This window comes from Podarcis pityusensis (genome assembly GCF_964106645.2).
Source record: "Podarcis pityusensis genome assembly, chromosome: 3".
Classification (NCBI taxonomy): domain Eukaryota; kingdom Metazoa; phylum Chordata; class Lepidosauria; order Squamata; family Lacertidae; genus Podarcis; species Podarcis pityusensis.
In genome coordinates this window covers 17262052-17284689 of record NC_138026.1, presented here as the reverse complement: position 1 = coordinate 17284689, position 22638 = coordinate 17262052, and the positions used below count along the sequence as shown (strand labels likewise).

The following is a 22638-nucleotide window of genomic DNA, read 5'->3' as shown; positions in this document are numbered from 1 at the left end:
CCCTCCAGGGCCCCCTTCATCCCCTCTCGCCCCCTCCTCTACGGGCGGTGAGGAGGCAAAACCCCGGAATGAACTTCCTTCATCTTCCGATGTCCCGAACACTTCTCTCCACCTGTTGCGGTTCCTGGTCTCGAAGTACTCCTCCTCCTCAGAGTCCATCTCCCCTTCCCCTTCCGAGTCCGAGAATCCTTCCAACTCCTCCTCCTCATCGGTGGTCCCAAAGTATTCCCTCCGGAACCTCTCCACAGGCTGAGGTTTCCTTGGGAACCTTTGATGGAACGTTTCTATCAATACCTCGTCATTGATATCTTCTGCCATTACCCAAGTGTTTTCTGACTCCGGTTCTCCTTCCCACGCTACCAAATACTCCACCTGATCCCCCTTCCACCTGGCGTCGAGGATTTCTGCCACATGGCTGCTGCATTCCCTTTCTTCTATGACCGGTCCCCGAGTGGCCATCCCTTCTCGTCCCCCCTCATACGGTGACAGTAACGACCTGTGAAATACTGGGTGCAGTTTCATGTGGTTGGGTAACCGGAGCCTGAAAGCCACTGGGTTGACCTGTTGAATGACCTCAAAGGGACCCAATCTCCTGGGTCTTAATTTCTTACAACCTCCTTTGAACGGCAACCCTTGGGTTGACAGCCACACCCTATCTCCCACCCTTATGGTTTCACCTTCCCTTCGGTTCTTGTCTGCCTGCCTCTTGTATTCTTCCTTCGCCCTTTCTAAGTTGAGTTGGAGCTGACGATGGATTGCTTCCATTTCTTCTACAAAATGCTCGGCTGCCGGGACGCTCCATCTCTCCCCTTCTCCCCCTGGGAAACCCCTGGGATGACACCCATAATTAGCCAAGAAGGGGCTCATCCCTGTGGACACATTCTCGGCATTGTTGTAGGCAAATTCCGCCAGCGCCAACTTTTCTACCCAGTCATTCTCTCTGTCATTGACATAACACCTCAGGTATTGCTGGAGGACACCGTTTGCTCTTTCCGCCTGCCCGTTGGTTTCAGGGTGCCGGGCAGTCGAAAAGTTGACCTCCACCTGCAGTAAGCTCATGAGCTTCCTCCAGAACCTGGAAGTAAATTGTTTTCCTCGGTCTGAGACCACCCTCAATGGCACCCCGTGCAACCTAAAAATGTGTTCTACAAATAACTTCGCTGTCTCTTCCGCCGTGACTGCATGCGAGCAGGCTACAAAGTGGCACATCTTTGTTAGTAGGTCTACCACCACCATGATGGCTGTTTTCCCCTTGGACTTCGGCAGATCAGTCATAAAATCTATCGACACTGCCTCCCAAGGTCGTTCTGGGGTTGGTAAGGGTTCTAATAGCCCCGCCGGTGCCCGCCTCTCCCCTTTGGCTCGCTGGCATTGCTCACACCCTCTTACATACTCCCGTACATCTTCCCTCACCTTAGGCCACCAAAATTCCCTGGTGACCAACCACATGGTTTTGTGTTGTCCAAAATGCCCCGCCGTGGGGCTGTCGTGCAACTGCTTGAGTACCCTCCCCCTTAAGTCTCCTTCAGGGATATACAGTGCCCCTTTGTAATACAAAGCTCCATTTCTTTCCTCGAAACCCCCTGGTTCCTCTCCCTCACCCCTAAGACCTCTGAGCTTATTCTGGGCGTATTCATCATTCTCTGTTTCCTCTACCAGTTCTCTTTGTCCCACCAATGCCGCCCCACACACCCAGCGGTCCTCTGGAATGACATGTCTCTCTTCGGGTGCTCCCTCCCCCTCCAAATATTCAGGTTTGCGTGAGAGAGCGTCCGCCCTAATGTTCTCTGGGCCTGGCACGTAACAAATCTCAAAGTTAAATTTGGAGAACTCCTGGGCCCATCTCACTTGCCGTTGGTTGAGCACTCGTGCCGTCCTCCAATACTCTAGGTTCTTGTGGTCAGTGCACACTTGCACCTTATGTTGTGCGCCAATTAGCAGGTGCCTCCATCTCCGGAACGCCTCATGAATGGCTAGTAGTTCTCGGTCATACACCGTGTAGTTCCTCTCGGATTTGTTCAGCTTTCGCGAAAAAAAGGCACACGGTCTCCACTCTGACTCCTCCTTCCCTGGCTGCAGAAGCACCGCCCCAATCGCTCTGTCTGATGCGTCAGTTTCCACTCTCATCGGTTTTTGTAAATCCACATGCAGGAGTTGTTGTTCCGAGGCGAAGGCCCTTTTTAGTTCCTCAAATGCTCGCTCCGCCTCCTCAGTCCAAACGAACTTCTTCTTACTGCTGAGACAGTCCGTAATGGGCGCCGTCAGGTGGGCAAAGTTTCGGATGAACTTACGATAGAAGTTCCCAAATCCTAGGAACCTCTGCACATCCTTCCTTGTTTTGGGTGTTTTCCATTCCAGCACCGCCTGGACCTTGCCGGGATCCATGGCCAATCCCTTGTCTGACAGGCGATACCCCAGGAATTCCACCTCCTTGGTATGAAACTGACACTTCTCCAGTTTCACCCACAGCTGGTTGGCTTGCAGCCTGCTCAACACTTCTCTGACGTCTCTCACATGCTGCTCCTCATTCTCAGAATACACCAACACGTCGTCTAAGAAGGCCACACAATTCTTGTAAAGCAAAGGCCCCAGGACGTGGTTCATAAACGATTGAAAGCACGCGGAGCCTCCTTGTAGGCCGAAGGGCATAACTAAATATTCAAATGCCCCCAAAGGGGTGAACATGGTGGTTTTCCATTCATCCCCCTTCCTTATTCGTATCAGGTTGTACGCCCCCCTTAGGTCCAGTTTAGTAAAAATCTTTCCCTTCCTGACCCTTGTCAAAATGTCGTCAATCCTGGGCATAGGGAAAGCCACTGGTTCTGACACTGCATTTAAGGCCCTGAAGTCACACACAAGCCTCGGCTTGTTCGTGTTTTTTTTATCCACAAAAAACACTGGGCTGCCCCCCACCGCCCTGGACTCTCTGATGAACCCTCTCTTCAGGTTCTTGTCAATGAACTCTCTTAGCTCCTGCATCTCTCTGTCTGACATGGCGTACAGCTTGCCTACAGGGAGCTGTGCCCCAGGGAGTAAATTGATTTGACAGTCAAAGGGTCTATGCGGGGGTAGTTGGTCAGCTTCCCTTTCGCTGAAGACGTCGCGGAGATCTGCGTATTGTCGTGGTACCTTCACGTTCTCCGTTACTTCAGTCCCTGCTAGGGTGGCTTGGGCCCCTGCCAAACCCTTTCCCTCTTTGCAGTGTTCTAAGCAATGTGCTGAACCAAAAGAAACCACTCTCTGATGCCAGCCCACCAGCGGATCATGTAACGCTAGCCAGCTCATCCCCAATATAATGGGAGCTCCTCCCAAGGTGGCCACATTAAACGCTATCAGTTCGGTGTGCCTTGCCACCTTCATTATCATTGGGACGGTCTGCAAGCTGACTTCTCCTCCCAACAGCTCCCTGCCATCGATCGTGGTCATCTGCAGGGGGTTGCTTAAAGGGATCGTCTGTATCTGGTGTTCAGCTGCAAACTCTTTGCTCATGAAATTGCAGGAGCTGCCTGAGTCCAACAGCGCCTTTATCTTTAGAGGGTGTCCGTTTGGCAGCTCTAGCGCCACTTCTATCACTAGGGCGGGTTTAGGAGGTTCTGGCGTGGGCACTTTCACTGCTCTTTGGCCTGGCTGCTGTGCCCCGACGGTGGCAGCCAGGCGTTGGCTTTTACTTGCTTCGGTATTTCTTCCTCTCTTCCCTCCACAGCTCCTACCATCCCTTGCCATTCCTTCCTCTGGGGGCAGACTCTGGCAAAGTGACCTGGCTGTTGGCAGAGATAGCATTTCCGGGCGCCTTTTCCCTCCTTCTTTCCCCCCTCACTGGGCTTTGAAACTGCGCGCGCGCGCGCTGTTCCGATTTCCATCGGCTCTGCCGGCGGGAAAGTTGGCTCTGGAATGTCTGGAATGCGGAACTCCTTCCAACGTTCCCCCTTCCCTTCCCGCCTCTCCAATGCTCTCGCCTCCTGGCGCGCTCCTATGGTCAGCGCTGATTTGGTCAGCTGGTCCATAGACTCCGCCCTGGGCGCCCGGGAAAGTTCGTCTTTCACAGCCGAAGAAAGCCCTTCTTCAAAGAGCATTTGAATGGGTTCCGCCGATAGATCCCACCCCAATTTATGGATCAACATGGTGAACTCAGTCCAGTACTCACGGACAGATCGGCTCCCCTGTTTGCAAGCCATTAACTGTCTGCGGACCACTCCCTGTTCAATATCGCTGGAAAACATCAGATCCATGGCGCGAAAGAACTTCATCGTGTCCTTTAGGACGTCACTATTCGCTGCCATCAGGGGTCTAACCCAGTCTCTCGCCCCCTTTTCAAGATGCCCAATCACGAAAGCCACTCGTGATTCCTCGTCAGGGAATTCATCAAACTGCAGATTGAGGGCATATTGCATCTCTGTCCGAAAGCCATGATAGTCTTTGGGCTCCCCCCCAAACTTCTGCACCAATCCTGGTACCTTTCTGACGAGCTGGGTGTCTTTCCCCTTTTTGTCTGCATCCTGAGCCCTCCTCTCCTCAAGCCTCGCCGTCTGCAGCGCTAGCTGGACCTCCAACACCCGGTACCTTTCTTCCAGGCTTGGACCCGCTCCAGCTCCTGCTTCTCCGGTTCCGGCTGGGTTGCTCATGATGCCTTCTCCTGCACAAGCTGCTCACGGAGACTGTCAGAATGCTGTGATGGGACGATGAGCTGCTTGTGTGTAAAATCCTAGTCCCTCAGAGTTTGGTCAAGTTTGCAAACCTCTGTCTGTAACGGAGCCCCTTAAACATGGCTCCGTCAGTCGCTGGCAGATTCCGACAGTGGTTGCTTTCGGAATCGCTTCCAACATAAAAGCTCCTTAACGGAAACACGTCTTCTGGACTCTCTGCGTGACAGTTTCCGGCGAGGAGTGGGTGTCCCTACAGGAGGTCCTGAAACCTCCCCACTGTTTTCGCTGGAAGTGTCTCTGAGCCATCCCTCCAGCTCACTTTCCCTCAGCTCAGCTCCTCTCCCCCTACTGGTTCCCTCTTCAGCTGCTGAGTCTCTCCCAACCTGTGTGAGCCCTTTCACTTCCCTTCCTTCCGATGGCAGTTCCCTGACACTAAGCATTCCCAGTATGACCAGTACAGTAGAGCAAGTCTCCCTTTTTGATGTGCAAGGCAGTTATTTGATTATTTGATTTCTGTGCCCTTCTCCTCATGCAATGTTATCAGAAGGCCAAAACCACAACTTAAATTACATTGCTACTGTACTAAAAAAAATGTTGAGAGGAATAGCCTGTGCAAACAGCTGTCTACTGCTGTGTCGTGGTGACTCATGACTCTTCCTGTGCTACTTTGCCATTGCGAATCACTTCGAAATTACAATAAGCTGATGGGAGTTGGAGCCCAACAGCAACTTGTAGGGCTACCAAGTTAGCCACCACTTTTGCAAACATTTGTTTTCTTCTATGTATTTCTAGACGGGCAACTCATTGCATGACCAGGCGGCGACAGCCCCAGCCCCCAGGGATCATAAGGAAGGAATAAAGACTCTGACAACGTTATATGGAATTAAAATTAGGCCACAACTTTATTAAACTTCCAAATGTAGGAAGACCTTGGCTTAGGCCTTGGGCGTGTATCCCTCCCAGCCCCCCAGCCGGGGGGAACTGGGGCTCATCAGGGTAAATGGGATATGGGAGTGCTCTGCGAGACGTAAGTGTAACAGGTAGCAAGCCCATATCCCCGAACGCAGGGTAGTTCACTGATGACCTTTCAGCGTATGGCCAGTGACACCCATATATATATATACAACCCCTTTAAGAGGGGGACCCTGGAATCGCCGCCGCAGGGGGGTGAGTCACCACTTCATGCCACTCCCCCCACGCCCCAATATAGGGAAGAAAAGACTAAAGGATTCCACCCAAGGCCATAACCACCAAAGTTGTGAGAAATTGCTGCGTGGAAAACAAAACCTGCCAATGCAGGAAAATTTCTTTCTGATCCTTCAACAGCAACCAGTCAAAGACCGTAGCAGCGCCTGCTAAACAGGAAGAAAAAGTTAACTTGCAAAGCATGTTCTCCTTCATGGAGAGCACGTGTTGGGGTGGGGTCTAGCAAGTCATCCCTCTGTTGCTGGGCGGGTAAGTTTAGATGGCCACGTTTGTGATTGGGCTCCTCTATGTTGTTGGGGAGATTTTAATGTTTCTATTTCTGACTGACAGCCTAGTAGCTTTATATTCCCTGCGCGCAGCGTTGAGCTTCCTCTTTTCGCTGCGCGCATCGGATCACCCGCCCACCCTCCCTATATTTAGAGTTGTTCGCTTTGACCTTGCTATGCCTGTCATGGGGTCGTCTGCTTTGGGGCAGGGGCCCGGTAGTAATTTTGTCCATTTGGCTGATTGGCTGCTGCCATTTGGTTTTTGCCTACTGCGTAGCAAATCGTCACAACTTGTAAGGTTGCAGTTAGGCATTGGTTTTATGAATTGGTTGGTGGAGGGGCATGGATTGGCTGTGCCTGCTCCTCCAATGCTGCTGCTGCAAGGGTATTCCGTTAAGGGAATCCAGGGGCTCACCATGCTCTTGTCCAAACCCCTGTCAAGGGGTTAGGGCCACGCAAGAGCCCCTGGGAGCATTTGGGGAGAGGTGAGGTCCTAGCACCCAGCTCCATTTTTCTCCCCAAAATGTTTTCCCTTTCTGACTTTTGCAGGCTTGCGGATGTCACTCTGTCTCTGAGTGGGGACAGATAGTCAGAACCAATGCCTAAGCAACCACTCACATTTTCTGTATTTTAATAAAGTTGTGGCCAAAATTATGCCAAAAAACTTAAACAAAAATTCTGCGTGAATTGTGTTTATTTTGGGGTGGCTTGGGGAACAAAGGGAGGGCAAGGAGGGTGAATCTCCAGAGCTGACTGCCTGGCTATTGTTGGCTCCACCCCTATTTATAAACGGGGCTGGCCCCACCTCCCAGCAAGAAACTTGATTACTGAGGCTGGGTGTGAACCTCCAAAAATTAAAACTGAGAGGCAAGCCAGCCCCTGTTTTCCAGTAAGCTCCCTGGGAATTGTAGCACCAGGTACAATCCCGCAAAGGGCACCCACAATGTAAAGTGTGAGTGCTCATTAGCCGTAATCATGGAGGTGAAAGCAAACAGGTAAAAGATCAATACACAATATTTGGTGGTGTAAAATAAAGTAATTAAAGCACCACACAATGGTAACATCATAAAATGCCGAACAAATGACCATATAGTGACACACACTCTTGTGAATTAGTTCCGAATGGCATCCCTTACAGCACTCATTATCACCAGAACACTGGCCATCCCATCTCTTTCTTCGGATAACGATCAAGGGCTTTGGTGAGCCATATTGGGAAGTTCACATTTAAAGGAAAATAAACCGGGCAAAATAGTGGCTGAAACGCCAGATCTCTAACCTCCGCCCCCACCCTTCACCGCCTCGCTCCCCTCAGCTGAACAGGCTCAACAACTGGCAGCTCTTAAATTTAGACAGCCTTGGGGTAAACGTGCAAATAAGCTGCAAATTAAGCATCCCTTGACAGATGGAAGTTTGCGGAATGATAAAGACCAGACCCAGCCCACAGCACAGTGCTGACAAGCGAAGGATTACACCGTCTATGGGAGTGTGAGCCACGTGTTCGAAGTGCCTCATCGCAAAGGAAGGTACATGCGCTCAGATAATCCCTCAACTCCCCTCCCCCATTGCGGTGATTTATTACCAGCAACACTCACCGCAGTCAAAATATTGAGCCCCCCTAACACCTCAAAGTCTTAAGCCGGTACTCCTCTACGCAGGAAGTTGCTAGCTTTGCAACCCCACAGAAGGACTACAGGATTTCTTCGCAACAGCTTGAGTTAGAGATGTCCATTGCCATGGATGCAATCTAAGGATTTCAAGGGTCTCTAATAAATTCATCTGAATCTATGGATTTGGAACCAAGGCCACATGGGTCTTAGGTATTCAGAACCCTACATGGGCAGTTTAGACTGTGAAATATACTCGGAGTCGATAGCGGATTTCATGCTCTTTATTCAGCTCATAGTGGGGAGGAGGAATGGAAGTTCCCCCAGAATGTCTGCTTTATATACATTATTGTTATGTACTGAGTTGAATAGGATTCAAAATGCAGCAGTCTGGTCCTAGAACAATAGGATTCAGAATGCAGCAGTCTGATTGGTCCTAGAACAATGCAGCAGTATGATTGGTCCGGAGGAGCCACCCAATCCAGCTCCAGATGGAAGTGAATCCACAACCTGATTGGCCTACAGGAGAATCCCGGAATTAGCCAATCATGTGCAGCCCATTGTGTAAATAATGTATATAAAGCAGATACTTTGGGGGAACTTTCATTCCTCCTCACCACTATGAGCTGAATAAAGAGCATGAAATCCACTCTTGACTCTGAGTATATTTCAATTATTTACACAATGGGCCCCACGTGATTGGCTAATTCCGGAATTCTCCTGTAGGCCAATCAGGTTGCGGATTCACTTCCACCTGGAGCTGCACTGGGTGGCTCCTGTGGACCAATCAGACTGCTGCATTCTGAATCCTATTGTTCTAGGATCAATCAGACTGCTGCATTTTGGATCCTATTCAACTCAGTACATAACAGACTGCAAAACAAAAAGAGGCATTCTTGTAGGATAGTTCATGTGGTAGAGCATGAGATTCTTAATTTTGGGGTTGTGGGTTCAAGCCCCACGTTGGGCAAAATCATTCCTGCATTTCAGGGGGTCAAACTCGATGACCCTCATGGTCGCTTCCAACTCTACAATCCTACGATTCTATGATTAGTTTTTATCTGCACAGCAGCAACGGATTAATGACACATTGCAAGAAATGAGGTGCACCTTGGTGTTTGCATTTTAGTGTGGTTCGTGTTTTTAGCTCCTAACCACATTTGCCTCCTGACGCTATTGTAAGGAAGGGAGGCACACTTTGCAGGGGAGAATCTGTAAGCAGGAGGAAGCAGCTAACAGTTTTCAGGCATGCCAATCTCTTCACCACATTGCTTCCCACTGCCATTCCACCCACACGTACGGCCATTGGCCACAACACCAGAAATAATCCCAATAAAAGCTGGAGAAGGGGTAGCTGGGGAATGTGGGAAGAGTCAAGCACACACACACACACACTTGCTGTTTTGTGCAAACAAATCTCTTGTGCAAACAAGAGTCAGTGTGGTGTAGTGGTTAAGAGTGGTAGACTCGTAATCTGGTGAACCGGGTTCGCTTCCACGCTCCTCCACATGCAGCTGCTGGGTGACCTTGGGCTAGTCACACTTCTCTGAAGTCTCTCAGCCTCACTCACCTCACAGAGTGTTTGTTGTGGGTGAAGAAGGGAAAGGAAAATGTTAGCTGCTTTGAGACTCCTTCGGGTAGTGATAAAGCGGGATATCAAATCCAAACTCTTCTTCTTCTTCCATCTACACACTCATAAGAAGCATTTATTTACCAGTGTAATGTATAGATACTCCTTTATGCACGATAGAGCCGTTACACTTTTAAAAAATTATATAGCCGAGAAAGTTAATCTCTCTGTTTGCTCACATCACAGCACGCAGCCCAGCCATTCCCTAGTTCTTCCGATTGTAAAACCTGGGGTAGATTCTCTGGAAGACTGGCTAAGGTCAGGGAGTAGATCCGTCACAAACTCTCAGCTCTGTTCAGCTTCTGGACCACAAGGAAGACCGCCGCTGCCAAAAAGCCTCATGAGCTACAGAAGCCCTGACGTGTGCAAAATCAGGGCTGGCCGAGTTGCCGCTCGATGTCATTTTTATCGTTCTAATAAGCAACTCATTAGCAGGCCTGTTTTAATCTGCAAGATGTCTCTTGGTAGGTGCTCAGACTTGCTCAGAGGCCTTGAGATCCCAGCACTTGCTCCAAAGGCAGCGGCTGTTTTGGTTTGCTTAAGAAAGCATGTTCTCCATCATGGAGAGCACGTGTTGCGGTGGGGGCTGACAAGACACCTCACTGTTGCTGGGCAAAAGAGTTTTGGCCTTCTTCAAGCAGGGGTGGGCTCTTACTGGGGAGATTTCTATGTTGCCATTTATTGATTGACAGCCCTATTTGTTAAATACACTGCACACAGCAACGACCTTTTTCTTTTCGCTGCGTGCTTCGAATCACCCACCCTCCCTCCCTAATGTTAGGCTGCTTTGCTTGACCTTGCTATGCCTGTCATGGGGTCGTCTGCTTTTGGAGCAGGGGCCTGGTAGGAATTTTGTCCATTTGGCTGATTGGCTGGTGCCATTTGATTTTTGCCTACTGCGTAGTAAATCGTCACAACTTGTAAGGTTGCGGTTAGGCATTGGTTTGGGAATTGGTTGGTGGAGGGGTATGGATTTGGCTGTGCCTGCCCCTCCAAAATGCTGCTGCTGCTGCAAGGGCTTTCCGTTAAAGGAACCCAGGGGCTCCCCATGCTTTTGTCCGAACCCCCTGGCAAGGGGCTAGGGCCACGCAAGCCCCTGGGAGCATTCTGGGGAGAGGTGAGGCATGGTTCCCAATCCCGTCTCTCTCCCCAGGTGACTTACCCTTTCTGACTTCGCAGGGGTGCGAATGTCAGACTGTCCCCGTGCGGGGTCAGTTAGTGCTACCAATGCCTAAGCAACCACTCATGTTGCTGTAATTTAAGAAAGTTGTGGCCAAAATTATGCCAAAACCCTTAAACAAAATTTAAGTGTCATTGTGTTTTTATTTGGGGGTGTCTTGGGGACCTTGACGCACAACATGCCATAGCTGTTCCCATCAATGGGGAGTGAACACCAGGCTACTGAGACCTGAAGTCAATAATGCTACTACCATGCGCGGGAAAATGTAGCAAGCAACACCAGACTCGTGCTTCAAGTACCCTCTGCTCAGTAACTCTCATCCGGTAATCCTGCTATAATGGCAAACATCTTTTCATGTCTCCTCCAGCCTTGACCCACAGACTGGCACATTTCATATCTCTTCATCCAAGTGCGTTCGTATGCTCTGGTATGGGGCTGATAAGTAAGATTAGTAGGGGTGTTTCTCTGCCACAGCTATGACAAATTCCATTCTCAATTTAGAACTTACTCCAGCATTTGTGCAACAAGAGCGATGGGTGAGGTGTTATGACATGTTTATGGTGCTATACAGTTTGGGGGTGGGGGTCACTTTCAAGATTTGTAAGGAGAAATTCAAAAACAGAGGTTTGATGTTCACTTTTATGAATCTCTGTCTGGATTTACAGTGGTACCTCGGATTAAGAGCTTAATTTGTTCTGGAGGTCCGTTCTTAACCTGAAACTGTTCTTAACCTGAGGCACCACTTTAGCTAATGGGGCCTCCCGCTACACCGTTGCTGCGTGATTTCTGTTCTCATCCTGAGGTAAAGTTCTTAACCCGAGGTACTGTTTTTGGGTTAGTGGAATCTGTTACCTGAAGCATCTGTAACCTGAAGCGTCTGTAACCCGAGGTACCACTGTATATATAAAAATTGATTTCCTTCCACTTATTTATTTAATGTTTATACTGTCCTTCAACCGTAGGTTTCAGGTCGGCTCAAACATAAAATTACAATATAAAAATCACAAAACACTTAATGGAAATTCGATGAAGAGCAACAAATACCCCCCCCCCAACACATTTAAAACGGTATTGGATGTGAAGTCCTGTTTCAAGAGGAATTTTTTACCTGGCGCCTAAAGGTGGCAGCCGAGCTTCCCTGGGGAGAGCATTCCACAAACAGGGAGCCACCACAGAAAAGTCCCTTTCTTGTGTTGCCACCCTCCAGACCTCTCATGGAGGAAGCACATGAAGAAGGGCCTCAGGTGATGATCTCAGGGTGCGGATAGGAGGTAAACAGGGAAAGCTCTTACAATAGTAGTTACAATGTATATATTCGGATAGGTACTGAATAATAATAAAGCTGTTGTTCAAGATTCTTCCATTTCATGGTCATTGATGTATGCCACCAGTAAACCTTGTTTATTTTTCCTGTTGTTTTTCATCGTTTTACCACCTTCTTTTCTGAAAACTGCTTTGAGGGGTTTTCTTTGACAAATAACTTTTATTAAATTAAACAAACAAATAAATAAACCTTAGGATTTGGGACAGTAGGTGGGTGGGGGATCAGGGGCGCAAACCCATGGCCCCGAAGAAGATGGATTGCAAACTCCCATCATTCCTGGCCATTTGCCATGCTGGCTAATGCTGAAGTGAGTTGGCATCCCAAAAAATATGGAAGGCCAAAGATTGCCCATCCCTGAGATACATGGTGAGGACAGGTGAAGAATAAAGTCACAGTTGTACAAAAGAACACTACACCCATAACAACACTCTTGTTTACTACCCTCTCCAACAAGAGTTCACTATGGAAAATTTGCTCTCCCCAATGAACTGTTATGAGCAGTGACCTACTATGAACTTGTGTGATGTGACCATAAAATATGTTACAGCTCAGCAGAGTTTCATACAGTTCCAAAGAGCAGGGCAACACAGTCAACCACTTAAAAGAAATTGGTGCTGCCTGTCCCATTTATATACTAAATATGGGCATACGTGACTATGTAACTGCATCTTGTCCTATTTCAGATTGTTAAGCACTCGGCATTCTCTCCAGGAAATTAATAAGTTTATGATGCAGCTGTTCCATCTTCTAGGTTTAAAAAACAATACTGCTGTTGTAAACTACAGATTACAGTTTTTGAGCGGCGTAATCCCCTTAAAATTGGTCTTTCCCAGTTTTAATGGGAGAGCCTGTCATTCCAAGTTGGTGCATCTGAGCATCAAGGCTTAACAATATGTGCAATTTTGGACCATAGGAGGACATGTGAAATTGATAATTGTTTATGCTGTTAGTCGTTCATTTATTGAAGCGTGCTGCGCTGGGAATTCGGAGCGGATGGCATTCTCTGTAGTGTGCATTCTCAGCACTCAACGAAGACGGAATGAAAAAAAGCATACAAAGAAAGATCACAGTCTTTTAAATGTTCACAATTCTCACTGGGGATGGGGGGAAAATAACAGTCGATTACTTATGTCCTTGAAAAGCACACAACAGAGAAAAAGACTGAATTACTGAATATAAAGGCAATAGGGTCAGTTGATTCCTGCTGTTTCTGACTCGCTTGGATCTGTTCTTTATGCTGTATGAGCGCATACATAAATGGCAGTATAAAAGAGTTTACCTTACAGTGGGCGTGCAAAAAATAATGGGGAACTACAAACATTACTTATGGTGGATAAAGGAGGAAGACGCCCTTGTAGAAAAGCCCATGACCCATGTACGATATTCTCACATGTTCATCCTGTTCTCTTTAGGACTGGGCAATATATCAATATATCGTTCAAAACCGGTTTGAAGTCCGTATCGTGATATCAGTTTCATAATTTTTGACCTAGCAATATATTGTGAATCATGGGGGGTGGGGTGCGTGCGCTATGCAAAAATGACAATTGGGAAAAACTGTGAAGCCAGCCAGTGCCTCTACATAGCTCCATCCTTATTTCAGATATTGTGATATATCGGTATACCATGATGTTTAGCTGGTGATATATCACGATGTTGAAAACTAGGGTTGCTGTATTTCAAAAAGTGGAAATCCAGACACAAAACTAAACTTTTGCCTAAAATTGTTGCGCTTTCCTTGCAAAAAAATGAAATAGGGAACTACGGAATGAGCTGTTTTTAAGGAAATTCGCCAAAATCTAGATTTCTGCCATGGGATGCCATACGTCCAGATTTTCCCTGACATTTCAGCGATTTCTGCCTGGACACTGTTTCCAACTGCCATATTCAGGCTATGTCTGGGAAATTCTGGACGTATGGCAGCCCTATGAAAACCAGATATCGACTAGCCCTAATTTTCTTATTTCCTCATACTTACACATTCTCCCATACATTGGCACACGTACATTTCATGGACTTGCCCACACAAGGAACCTCAATCGCATGCTTGTATCCAAGCGCGCTCACATAACCACCCTAAACAAGTTTTACCTCAGAGTCTCTCGCCCCTATTATTCTCAGGCGCCGACTCTGTGGGAATGAAAAACTCATATTAACATGGCACAAATAATTACTTACCACAGCCCAAGAACGAAAGTTAAAGGGCCTGTCCAGAACAACACAAAAGCGAGGAGGGAAGGAGCCTATAGATTGTTTTCCCCAACTAGTTTCTGTTTCTTTTAAATCTACAGGAACTCCTGGATCCTGCCGAGGCACATAAAACCAAGTGAAAAATAGGCAGAGATTTCATCGGTAATGACTGAGGCACAGGGCATTTCCTGAGGATTAATGGCTGCCTGGGAATGGGTGAGGCCAGCACTGCAACTATCAGCCATTAGCTCCAGCTCCCCATTAATTCCCAAGGCATGTTCTGCACTGGCATAACCATTACTATTATAGGCTTAAGGCGAATAAGTGCATTATAATTATTTTTTTGTTGACCATGGGAGTTTTTAATGATGATTTGGGGACATTTCCGAATAATTAATGTCTTCTGCGTTGGTTACTGTTATTTGAATCCCCTTTCAGCAGCATGCTAACTATTTACATTTTATGCTGAAACTATTCATGGCTCCCATAGGCTGCATATATAAATGTAATGTTAAAACAGGAGTGGCAGCGGTTTTCTCTCCCCTAGGGTGCACCCAGCCTCCTCCTGCATTTGTCAAGTCAAAAACAGGCTTACATCCGAATGCCCTGAGCGTTGATTCAGGGCAGATCCAAATTCTACATTTAAAGCACAGCCAACGCACATTAAAAGTACACCAGTTCCCCCAAAGAATGCTGGGAACAGTAGTTGGATAATAAGAATGCTGGAAACTGATTTACATCCAATGCCCTTTTAAAATGTGTTGGGACTGAACCTGGATTAAAAGCCATATAAGGAAACTTGGTAGTGTCAGCTGAGAGTAGTGTCAGTTGAGTGCTGGTGGTTGCTAGGTTGCGGAGGTCCTTGTGACACGCCCTTCATTGTGACACCTCCCTCTGCTGGCTCCTTGGTCACTAGGGCTCTAGAGGCATAGCCATCTCCTTTGGTTTGATCATTCAGGGAGTGAGAAAGTGGATGGAGATGTAAGTAGACTTTCTCATCAGCATCAGCATTCTGTGCTGATAATGCTCCCTGACAGTGGCTCTTTTGGCGGGAAAGGGGGTTTATTGGCTTGTTGTTTATATTCTTATTATATATTTTGTAGTTTTTATGTTGATCTTTTCTGTGAACAGCCCTGAGACCTCCAGGTATATGGCGGTACAGTGAATTGGCTTCAGTACTACCAAATGAATGAATTACCGTATTTTTTGCTCCATAACACTCACTTTTTTCCTCCTAGAAAGTAAGGGGAAATGTCTGTGCGTGTTATGGAGCGAATGCCTGCAGATGGCGGGGGGATCTGCTGCAGTCGTGAGCAGAGGATCCATGGTTCCCCTTCCTTCCCTCCTCTGTGGCTCGCTTTGCTTGCTTTGAAACAGCAAAGCGGGAGAAGAGCCGCTGAGTGGGGAGAAGAGATGGACAGAGAGCCTGGTTACAAAGCATGGATCCACATGGATCCCCAGGATTTTTGCACTGGGTCACCCCAAATTCACCATCAGATCACATAGCATGTCCATGGCTACAGCTTGCACCAAAAAAATCACGCACCCACTGTTGCCTGGGGTCGCAGTGGTGCAAAAACGTGGTTACAAAGCATGGATCCACATGGATCCTCAGGATTTTTGCATTGGGCTACCCCAAACTCACCGTCAGATCACATGTCTGTGGCCACAGCATGAACCACAAAAATCATACATCCACTGTTTCATTTAGAATATTTTTTTTCTTGTTTTCCTCCTCTAAAAACCATGTGCGTGTTATGGTCGGGTGCGTGTTATAGAGCGAAAAATACGGTATTTAAGATTGATAAGAGAAATGGTTTTGCAACAGAAAAAACCAAATTGGAAACGGAGTTGTTAGACACTAATGGCAAGAATATGTCAAAAATGTATAATTTGTTGTTGGAGTGGCATACAAAGGATGATCAAGTTAAATCGGTTATGATTGATTGGGCACAAGATGTGGGACATAATATAATGATGGAAGATTGGGAGAGGTTATGGAAGAAAGGAATTAAGTTTACTGCATGTACGATGTAAAAGGCAAAATATAATGAAAATGATGTATAGGTGGTATTTGACCCCTGTTAAATTAGCTAAGATTTATCATAATTGTGATAATTTATGTTGGAAATGTAAAGAAAGGGAAGGTACTTTTTATCACATGTGGTGGACTTGTCCCAAGGTGAAAGACTTCTGGGAAAAGATTTATAATGAATTTTTAAAAAATGATGAAATATACATTTATAAAGAAACCAGAGGCCTTTCCCCTTGGAATAACAGGTCCTGAATTGCCCAAGAAAGATGTAAAGGTATTTTTGTATGCCACAACCGCTGTTCGAATTTTAATAGCCAATAAGTGGAAAATGCAAGAATTACCAACTGTGGAAGATTGGCAGATGAAGATGATGGACTTTATGAAGCTAGATGACCTTACCCGAAGGATCCGCAACCAGAAAGAAGAGGAATATCAAGAAGATTGGAAGAAATTTAAAGACTATTTGAATAAATATTGTAATATTAAAAATTTGAAGTTACTTGAAAGTACTAAACAGGCCTAGGATTAAATTAAGTTAGTTAAATAAATGAGACCTATAATCTTAAGAAAGTTAAGAAATCTGATTCTAAATGGAATATTGTTTTCGAATAATGATATTGGAAAGCTGTGACACTCAGATACAAGGAAATTCAGATGGGAGGGACTAGAGGAAGTTAAATAATACGTTTATGAGATTGGAATTTTAACTAATCAATTAATTTGTGTTGTCTATGTGTTTGCTGTTATATATATCTTTGTTGTTTTTATATTACTTTTGTTTTACAGTATATGTTTTATTTGTATGAAACTTAATTAAAAAAAAATTCTTGTGGGAGAAAAAAGAGAACTGACAAAATGCAGAACTGACAAAACTGACATATAAGCTATGGGACAAGGATAACTGTGACTTCAGAAGCTGAAGAGGGAACAGGGTTTAGTGAGCAGGAAGAGGCTGTGGCAGGGAGTAGTCCAGAACCAGAGGCAGAAGTGGAGGCTAGAGAGGAGGGGGGATAAGAGACAGAGATGAGGCGGGCTGCTGAAGAAGCCAGGTGGTCTCCCTCTCCTGTGGTGACCAGCTCCTCTCCCTGCTGGTCTCCTAGAACCAGAAGAGGTATGAAGAGGGCAGAACAAAGACAGATGCTTTGATGGAGTCTCAGATTGCTCGGGAAGGAACTAGAGGAGGAAACTTAGAGAGCAATGGGAAGGTGAGGACCTTCAGTCCTTGCAACTGCTTAATTGGGGCAAGACCTATTGGGAAGGGTTGCTGTGATCCCTAGGCCTGCACTGTTTCGGTTTCTTTGAATAAAGAGTTAACTTCACTGACACCTTGTGAGTTATTGCAGACCCACGCCCGACCCTCGCCTTGGTGGGACTCACGGTTGAGAAAGACTGGTCTAGAGCTGTCATCTAAAACAGGGCCTGTTCTGAAATGGCGGCTCCATAGAACCCCATCCCTTCCTTGTTGGCGTTTCATTACCAGATGAAGGCCACTCTTTTTCCAAAGGCTATTTGCGAACATTTGAGGAAATCTATTCTTGCTTTTCTCCTTGCTAGCTTTTCCACTGTCTAACTAATCAGTTATTATTTGCCAGCTGTTGCTTCAGCTGTTTGAACATGGTGTTTTATTTGTCTGTGGTTTTTTGTAATTGTTTAAATTTGTGTTCTGGCGTTTCAAATGGCTTACAACCACAAACCATCTTGTGAGACCTTATGAATTAGGTGTAGCAGCCATCTTATGCCCTGCGGATGTTGCTGAACTCTGACTCCCATCTGCTACATTGGCCAGTAGTCATGAATGGTGGGAGTTGTAGTCCGGTAACGTCTTGGGTGGGGGACACTTTGGCTACCCCTGTTTTAGATCAAAAGAGGGGATGTACAAGTAAAAACAGGAGGAGGGCTCATGGAGTCTGCTTTTTATAGCATCTATCTATTTCACTCAGTATTGTCTAGGTATTGATTGACAGGCGGTGGCTGTCTAGAGTTTCAGACAATAGGTGATGCTAGCTTGGGACTTAATTCCTGTGCTCCACCACCAAGCGATGGTCCTTCTCATAATGTAAAAGGCACCAGCTAATCAACGCAGCACTGCCTTCAGATCCTGGGAAATTGTATTAAGAGAATGTGATGGATGTGGTTCCTGAGAGGTCCCGCTGCTCAAATAATGTTGTGTTTGTACAGGGCTTCAAAGTCTGCAACTTTACGACACAGCCTCCAGGCAAAAAATACTCATCTGTGACCAAATACCAGCTTGATTGTTTAGAGATGAATATTGTCAATGGGTGTGCCAATTGTTGCACAGTTCCTTTCAAGCATGGACTTTGTCCAGTCACTATATACTTGGTAAAAGCAACAACATTGTTATCACTACCAGAGAGTTTTTCAAACTTTTTCACCCATGGCAAACACTCTCCCGTTTCCCAGATTCATTCAGTTTCTTGGCAGTCGAGTGAACTATTGACAGAGTTTAGCATGTTCTGTTTCGTATCAGCTTTACTTGTCCTATGCCATAAGACTACTGCTCACATTTCACTGATAGCAGGATGGGACTCTTATTTCCACATTACGCCATCCTGATATAGTTAAGAACTTAAGTTTCATGTAAACGAATAAGAATAAGGAGCAGAAGTATGCACAGATAATATTTAAGAAAAACCAATACTTTCAGACAACATGCGCACACATCTAACGAAGCCCGACACTTCAAATCATAAAGAACTCTCCCTTCTTTCTTTTACTAACTCAGTTTAGGCAACGGATGTCTATTCATCTTATCAGCATTTACAATCAACTGATTTGTAAGAGGAAACGTACGAGTCCAGTGATGAATGTAAATCTAGACAGCAATAGTAGCTCTGCGTTCTTACTCTAGACATTTTCTACTTTGACAACCTACGAGGGAGCATATAAAAGCGGTGAAGGAAATGCAAGACATCTGTAACAAACCCAGTGAACATGCTATTGATTTGTTTCCCTTGCTGGTGTGGTCCCAGTGTTGGACAGCTTTCTCCAGAGAAATGAGTTACATAAACAAGTCCGGTGGAGAACATGAAATTCCACTTCCATTCATCTTCTTGATTTTGCAAGCACCACATTCTGCAAACCCCATGCCAGCAAAGGCTCTTGGATCAGGCCTTGAATTCTTTCTGGATCCTTAAGGGAGGAGATATCGGAGCTGGCCAAGAATCTAAGTGGAAACTGATGACAGAAACTGACATTAATCAGCTCCACAGTATGTTCTGCCCAGCAGGTTTCTTCCAATAAATCAAAGCCCTTGAAATCTAAATGGCATTTAACTATTAGAGAGCAACTGTTCCTTGCGGTCTGGAGCTGATAGAAATGATTAATTTAATATTTAATTTTAAAATACAGCCGCTCTGTTTATACAGCGTCCTCATAACCTATTATGTACTTAAGGATGCACTCACAAACAGTCAGATTCCCTGCTTGCAAAACTAAGAGCCTAACTTGAAACGCAGGATGAGTTTATCCACATGCGTGTGGTTTGTTTTGTTTTCAAATCCTTCTATGGTTTGTCACCTTTGTTGGAGAGCACACATCTCCTTTTTAAATCAGATTCTTTTCTGGAAGTGAATAAACGTGAGTCCCTCCTTCCCTTGTTAGTATTGTAGTCTGCTAATGGGTTGTTGGGGTGTGCTGCAACGCAGCGCAGTCACCAGTTGCAAAATGTATGGGTCTTTGACCACAAAACCTCACCCTGAAATCCAATAAACGTGCATGGAAGGAAATGGATGCAGGATTGCAGACCTAGAGTAATTCTACACATACCATGTGTGGCTGATTTATTTTGGTGTGGTGCTCCCAACCAGGCAGAGTGAGGCGCATGACATTCATTTGTACACCACTTTCAGGTGCTCAATGCACACCCCACACATAATGTCGTTATTATAATCCTTAAAACTATGCTATAAATTCAGTATTATTATTATTATTATTATTATTATTATTATTATTATTATTGCTGGTGCTGCAATCCTCCCTCCAGTTTCCCCAACATTTAGGGGTGTGGTTTTGTGCACCATTGTCGTCCGGGGTAGGAATTATGTGAACTACCTTTTTTGATGGAGGACGTTCCATAACCTTATGAGATGATATGGGCCAGTTTAGGGATCCCTCCATGCATTAAAGTTCCTTTGTTTGTATCTAGCACCACACTGCACATGGTGTGTGGCACTTCCTCCTACTTCCTGCCAGCCATGCTTCTTCAGACACAATGCACATGATGCGACGTGATGTCACATCGCTCCCAAAGTGCTCCAGGGAATGTGGCCAACTACAGAGAGCTTGCCCTGCCTCCTGCTGCATTTCCTGAAATGCCTTGGGAGTGGCAGGGTATAATTCCCAAGGCACTCCCAGTGTCAGGAGTGCATGCAGGAGCCAGGCCCTGTGACTGGTAGGGCCTCGCAGGACTAGGGCCTTCCTGAGTTTGGCCTGGAAGGGCAAGGTGTGGCTGCACAGGTGAGGCTTGACAGAAGACTTGTAGCACTTTTTGGCAAGGGCCGGGAAGGATATATAAGACCAGCATTTCCTTCTGGCTCTTTGCCACAGCAACACACTACCAACCTAGCTGTGCTTCAGCTTCCTGACTCCTGGTATCCTGACTCTTGGACCCTTGGCTTCCTGACTCCTGGTATCCTGACTCTTGGACCCTTGGTTTCCTGACTCCTGGTTTCCTGACCCGCGGACGCTTGGCTTCCTGACTCCTGGTTTCCTGATTCGTGGACTCTTGGCTTCCTGACCCCTGGACTGCTGATCCTGGACTCCTGATTCCTGCTTCCCGACCTCTACCCCGGTCCCAGCGTACCAAGCCGGGACTCCAACTGCCCATAACCCGGGCCGTGACACCCATAGGTTCAGCTCATGGAAGCCTGCAGAAAGAGATGGCTTCTCACCATTATCTGCTGCACTTTCTGGAATGTCTTGGGAGCAGTGATGCAACACAACACTGCGCCATTTTTGAGGAAGTGCAGCCAGCAAGAAGCTACAAAGGGGGTTCTTTGTAATGTTAACACAACTTTTCAAAAACCCCAAAACAGCCCTTAGCTACTTCACTAAGATCATGGAAATAAGCATGGGGGAAGAAATCAGGGATATTTCTTCCCTGCCCTATATTTGCTTGCAGAGACATTATTTTGTCCTCACACCCCAAATGAATGATCAAAGAAGATGTGGATGAAAGTTTAAGCTAAAATCTTCTTATTCCCCACCATTCCATATTGCCAATGGCAATGATGGGGAGGGGGAGGCTGCAAAAATGGCACAGGTAAGATTCAAACCAGTGACTTCCAGTCTCTTAGTCACATTATTATACACCTGCATGTATCTTTCAGCCCAAAGCAGCCCATGCCATAAGTGGGAGATATGAAGAAATCTTCTCTAAATTTATCGGCCAAATTTATTTGGAAATGAATTTTGTAGAATCTCTGATGGACCCCAGGCAGGCATAAACAGATCCAATAGAATCTGGACATACTAGCATAAATTTTCTTAAGTTGGATCAGCTGACCAGTTTTTCTTCCATACCATCATTTTTCACAATCAGCCGCAAATGAGATAAGTATGATCCTATAAGTTATGAATATGGATCGTACTCAAGGTCCAACAGGTAATCAACCCCATGAGCCACAGACTTTCTTTTTGCCTCATTGCCTTGCTGTGTGAACTTGCAACTTGCCTGAGAAAATATGAGAATTAAAATACAAACAGAAGGCCAAAGTAATAAAAAGAAAATGGCGTTTAAATGCATAAAGTTTTCTGCTGGGAAATGTCATTAATATTTGCAGATGCTAGCTGGGAAAGTAAACAGCCTCCAGATTTTTGGGTGAATGTTTTTGGGTACAAGATCAAAAGCAACCTGTAGACTTGCATTTTTTTAAAAAACAACAACCATCTTTACGAGGACGTTTTTAAACATCTGATGCATATGAGCTGATTATGACACCAAATAGTTTGCTCTTGTTCAGATTTGGTGGGTTTCCATACTAATGAAAACAAACCTCAAATGTGCCAGAAGGGCAAAAAACACAAGATGGTGGGTACGCTAAAATATAAACCCGCACATGCAAATGCCTTTCATCACATCAGCGGTCCTCCGTCTAAAGTGGCATCTAATATAGGTAAAAAAGGTAGATAAAGGACCCCTGGATGGTTAAGTCCAGTCCAAGGAGACTATGGGGTTGCGGCGCTCATCTTGCTTTCTGGCCGAGGGAGCTGGCATTTATCCACAGACAGCTTTCTGGGTCATGTGGCCAGCATGACTAAACCGCTTCTGGTGCAACAGAACATTGTGGCAGAAACCAGAGTGCACGGAAATACCGTTTACCTTCCCTCCACAGCAGTACCTATTTATCAACTTGCACTGATGTGCTTTCGAACTGCTAGGTTGGCAGGAGCTGGGACAGAGCAACAGGAGCTCACTCCGTCACAGAGATCTGAACTGCCAACCTTCTGATCAGCAAGCCCAAGAGGCTCAATGGATTAGACCACAGCGCCACCCACCTCCTGCATCCAATATACTGTTACAGGCCACCCCAATCTTT

General features: G+C 46.2%; 1 long non-coding RNA gene across 1 annotated transcript in view; it reads left to right on the top strand.

Annotated features, from left to right (window-relative positions):
- Positions 1–19364, top strand: part of LOC308473672 — a 63659-nt gene extending 44295 nt beyond the window's left edge. The window contains exons 2-3 of the long non-coding RNA XR_013984175.1: positions 14148–15027; positions 18825–19364. This is a non-coding gene — a long non-coding RNA (uncharacterized lncRNA). The remainder of the gene's footprint in view (positions 1–14147; positions 15028–18824) is intronic.
- The last annotated feature ends 3274 nt before the right edge of the window (positions 19365–22638 follow it).